The sequence below is a fragment of the Mandrillus leucophaeus genome, unplaced genomic scaffold, assembly GCF_000951045.1.
Source record: "Mandrillus leucophaeus isolate KB7577 unplaced genomic scaffold, Mleu.le_1.0 Scaffold892, whole genome shotgun sequence".
Taxonomy (NCBI): Eukaryota; Metazoa; Chordata; class Mammalia; order Primates; family Cercopithecidae; genus Mandrillus; species Mandrillus leucophaeus.
The window spans coordinates 135917-141402 of record NW_012109719.1 but is presented as its reverse complement, the minus strand read 5'-3'; the positions used below and the strand labels follow the sequence as shown (position 1 = coordinate 141402).

At 34.3% G+C, this 5486-nt stretch overlaps 1 protein-coding gene across 1 annotated transcript in view; it reads right to left on the bottom strand.

The window, feature by feature from the left end:
• The window catches only part of SLCO1B3 (solute carrier organic anion transporter family, member 1B3), a 138143-nt gene that overhangs the window by 25091 nt on the left and 107566 nt on the right, over nucleotides 1-5486 (bottom strand). The window lies entirely within an intron of this gene.

Sequence of the window (5486 nt, the reverse complement as noted above, 5' to 3'; positions counted from 1 at the left end):
CATGATTGTGAGGTTTGCCCAGCCATGTGGATCTGTAAGTCCAATTAAACCTCTCTCTTTTATAAATTGCCTAGTCTCGGATATGTCTTTATCAGCAGCATAAAAACAAACAAATACAGAATCCATGCCTGCTATTTAGGAGGAAGTTTATTTCACAAAGAGATGGTCAGGAGGAAATCAGTAGAAAGGGGAGTTTAACTTATCTATTTAGTTATTACTCTCAAATATCAGATTTCTCAAAGGAGATTTTGGGAAGGGAGAGATTGCACTTCACCCCTGGTTGAGTTTTTTGACAATTGCCTGACATGTATTTTTCACTGTAATTGATTTTCAGAAGTTACACTTTGTCCTACACACACAAGGTAAACTGATATTTGTTATTGAGCCTTATTTTCACGCATGGAAAGGGTTAGCATGCAGGAGACTTGGGGAACTTGCAGATAGGGAGGATATTTTCCTAAGGGTGGGCCTGAAATCTTCAACAGTTCAGTGGAGATGATGAATGTGTGTGATACAGTAATATTAACATACAATAACAATCACACACACTTACCCCTACATTCACATGAATGCACACTCACACTTCTTGCCGCATGCTCATACTCATATCCTCACTTGCATGCATACACCCGTGCGTGATTATCATGTAAGTTATTTATCACTGTAGTGTGACTCCTGCTTTACATATGATATTGAGCAGCTCTGTGTTTTGATGAATCTCTCACAGGATGAATTTATCACAAAAAGCACCCTAAGAAGTTAAATGTGCTATTTCATTTAATTATTTGATTTAAGAGATTTCATTTAAATTGTTCCTCTGTTGTTCTTTCTAATGACAATCAACCATCATGACCTGCTGTTTCTTGAGGTAATTTCCAGTTAGACCTAATGAAACCCTAACAATAGATAGCACAGGTAGGGAATGCTTGTTTTCCTGTTTGCAAAAGATTGAAGAAAAGTTCTAATTTATTGTGTATATGAGCCAAATCCTTTCTAGCTGAGCCACTAAAATGTAGTTTTTTTAAAAAGTTCTAAAACATTACCCTCTTTGGGCCATTTAAATTGATGTTTTGTTTGTCATAAACTTACATCATGTCTCACATCCTATCACCAGCAGAATGTCAAGATTTTGAGATCCTCTCTGGGTACCAAGACTCTCATTCCACATGGTTTACTATATCCCTTAATCCCACTCACTCACTTACTCTTTTTCCATTACTCAAACCCTTTCATTTTGCCCAGGGAAACTCATGTTTGTTACCAGCAAAATATTTAGTTCCTACATTCTTTGTAGCCCTTTCACTTTCTTGTTCTAAACAAAGCCTGGTTTACTCCCAATGACGCTCCATGTAACTCTCTCAGGTAGGACTGTTTTCCTTCCACAACCTCCATATCAATGGGCCTGAGATGTAGAAGTTCTTATTGAGCTTTCATTTTTACCACTTCCAGATCTGAGTCTTTCCTCTGAAAGATCTCTAGGTTCCAGGAAGAGGTGCACCACCTTACCATACTATTCTCTAACCTCCTTGTTGAAGTTAACTATAGACTGCCACATCACAACTCTCATCATTTCTTGACAATTTTCATTCTAGACTCCCTGTAATTTTTGTGAAAATTATTTCTGTCGTTTTTCCTAGTTATTTTAGGAAATATAGATGATATAGATTATGCTCCCAATGGTATGGCCTTTCAGTTTCTTGGTCACTTTTCTGGAAAGTCTTATTTCTTCCACCCACAGTCAGTTCATCAGTATCCATTTTTAAAATTCTCCATTTTGGCCATCCTAGTCCTTATAACCACCTCCTACATTTTAAATTTACTCCATTTCACGTATCTGTTACAAGAAGCTGTAGCCCTAGCTCTTTAGGCTATCATTCCCCTGATCTCTTCACAGGCCATCTCTAGTTTTACCACTTCACTTCCTTTCTCATCATGATGTTTATAATCATGTTATAAATCATTCTTCTGCATATATTCTGTACATTTTTGTTCATCTCATCCTTTACTGTACTAGACAAGTAAAAATGCTTTCATCTAATCCTCTGCCTTCTCTGAACCTATATACAAAGAGTTTCATCCCTGAAGGAAATAATTCACACATCTGACCGTGTTCACTTTAAATTCATAGGCACAGACCTTCAGGAGGCCTCCAGGGCAATTGTCCAATAGCCTACTAGTCCATTTTCCCTGTCAGTATGTTTCTTTAATCTTCAAGATTTCTAGTTCACATTTTCTGATCTAAAGACTCTTTCTTTTCTTCCTCCTCTTTCTCATCTGATTACATTCCTTTTTTATAACAAAGAAAGTAGAAACAGCAGAAAAATGTTCAATATTCTTTACCACTACAGGTACACATTTACCTGTCTTTTAACCACATAGACAATTTCCCTTTTTGTACAAAGAAAAACTCTGTATCTTGGTTAATCTCTTTTCACCTTCCTCTGTAATTGCTTTCCCTCTTTTCTGCATTGTCAGTTTCCTTTATCTCTACTGATGATTCTCATCAGTATGTCAGCATGCTATTATGTCTAGAATTGAACATAAACAGAAATTTTACCCCACAACTTTGCTAACAACCACACCTTTTGTCAGCTTCTTTTATAACACTACTCCTGAAAATAACTTTCCGTGCTGACTGTTGCACTTCCCTTTCTAGAATTTTCTCTTGATCCTCTTCAATATAGCCTGTTAGATCCTACACAACACACATTATAGCCACATTTTCAAACGGAAAAAAATGAATTCGAACAAAATAAATTAAAAATAAGGAGAGATAGATTATCTAAGTTAGAAAGAACCAGAGAAAGAATTCTTTAAGTATAAAGAAGGTAGAATGTTAAAGGTCCAAAGGACCACAGTGACTCTTGAGCAATGAATCCAAACCTAAATAAAATCTCTGATATGTTGATAAAGAATCCAAAATATTGATTCTAAAGAAGTCTTTATGAAATAAGAACTTCAAGTAATATGGGATTATGTAAAGCTTGAGATCCAAAAGAAAGTTAAAAATTACCAAAAATAAATGAGAAACATAATATAGGGTATAAAAGAAGAGATAGATTTTACTAAGAAAAGTAGATACAACTTCTGAAAATAAAAAAATGTATTGAAGGGACTGCAAAGTACCTTTGAAAGCTTTAAGAATAGGCCAGACCAAGCAGAATAAACAATTTCAGAGCTAGAAGACAGGTCTTTCAGATAAACTCGGTAGGAAGAATACATAGAAAAATGAATTGAAAAACCTAACAGAGCCTTCAAGATATATGGGATTATGTATTGCATCCAAATTTATGAATCATGGATGTTCCAGAGGGAGAAGAAAAAGTAAAAGTGTGGGAAACTTGTTTGAGAGAATAACTCAGAAAAACTTCCCTGACTTACTACAGATCTAGACATCCAAATATAAAAAGCTCAGGTGATTCCTGAGAGATGCATTGCAAGAATAACCTGCACAAGACATACAGTCATCAGACTACTAAAGTCAACATAAATTTAAAAATCTTAAACATGGCAATAGAGAATTATCTAATTACCTGTTAAGAGAATCCCATCAGACTAACAGCAGACTTCTCATCAGGAATCTTACAAGCCAAAAGAAATTAGGGTCTTATTATCAGTCTCTTAAAGAAAAAAAAAATGACAACCAAGAATTTTGTATCCTGCTCAACTAAGACTCATAATTCAAGAAGAAAAACAGTACTTCCCAAATAAGCAAACACTAAGGGAATTTGTCACAAATAGACTGACTCTACAAGAAAGACTTGAAGGAGTTCTAACATATAGAAATAAAAGAGCAATACTTATCATTATGGAAACATACAAAGTATAAACCTTACAGATCTCATTTTAAAATTACCTAATTGAGACTGCAAAGCAAATTAAGAAATAATTCACAATATTACAGAAACAACCCTCAAAAATTAATACTGACCTTAAATATAAATAGACTGAACACTCCTCTTAAAAAATATAGTCTAGCAGAATGAATTTTTAAAAAGTCAACTATATGCTACATACAAGAAACCCACCTAACTCAAGTAACTTGTAAAGACCTTTTCAGACTCAAAGCAAAGGGGTGCAAGAAGATATTCTATGAAAATACAAACCAAATCTGAGCAGAAGTAGTTATACTTGGATTAGATAAAACAAATATCAAACCAAAAACCATAAATAATGACAAAGAAGGTTACTATAATAAAGGATCAGTTAAGAAGATATGACAATTTGAAACATATGCACCCAACACTGGAGCACCCTAATTCATAAAACAAACACTACTGGGCCTAAGGAAAACAAAATAGATAGCAATACAATATTAGTGGGGTCTTTTAATAACCCACTGACAACATTAGGCAGATAATGGCAGCCAAAAATCAACAAAGAAACTTTTACAATGGACATTAGACCCAATGGACCTGACAAACATTTACAGAACATTTTACCCTACCACCTCAGAATATAAATTCTTCTCATGCACACATGAAACATTTTCAAAAATTGACCATATACCATGCCTAAAGGCAATACTCAATGATTTTTTAAAATCAAAATAATATCAAGTTCCATTTCAGAATACAGTGGAATATACAGTGGAATAAAGATAGAAATTAGTTCCTAGAAGAATTCTCAACACTATAGAAATACATGAAGATTAAATAACCTGTTCCTGAACAATTATTTGGTCAATGATGAAAGCAAGGCAGAATTTCTTTAAAAAAAATTGAAATGACGCTGGGTGTAGTGGCTCACTTAAGGTCAGGAGTTTGAGACCAGCCTGGCTAAAATGGTGAAACCCCATCTCTACTACAAATGAAAAAAATTAGCTGGGTGTGGTGGCACATGTCTTTAATCCCAGCTGCTAAAGAGACTGAGGCAGGAGAATTGCTTGAACCCAAGAGGTAGAGGTCGCAGTGAGCCAAGATTACACCATTTCACTCCATCCTGAGTGACAGAGTGAGATTCTGTCTCAAAAAAACAAACAAAATTAAGAAATTGAAATAAATGAAAATAAAGAAACAACATACCAAAACCTCTGAGATACAACAAGTCAATGCCAACAGGGAAGTTTTTAGAATTAAATGCCTACAACAAAAAGATAGAAAGATATCAAATTAACAATCTAATGTCATGCCTCACAGAACTAGTAAAACAAGAATAAACTGCACCCCAAGCTAGCAGAATATAGTAAATATTAAAGAACAAATCTAACTGAAATTTGGGCAAAAAAAAATGCAAAGGATCTGTGAAATAAAAAGTTGTTATTTGAAAATATAAGTAAGATAGACAGACTACTAGTAGATTAACCAAAAAAAGAAAGCAGATTCAAATAAGTACAATCAGAAATATTAATGGTGTCATTAAAACTATTACCACATAAATATAAAATATCATCAGAGACTACTATGGCCATCTGTACATACACAAACCAGAAAACCTAGAGAAAACTGATAAATTCCTGGAAACATACAACTTCACAAGTTTGAACC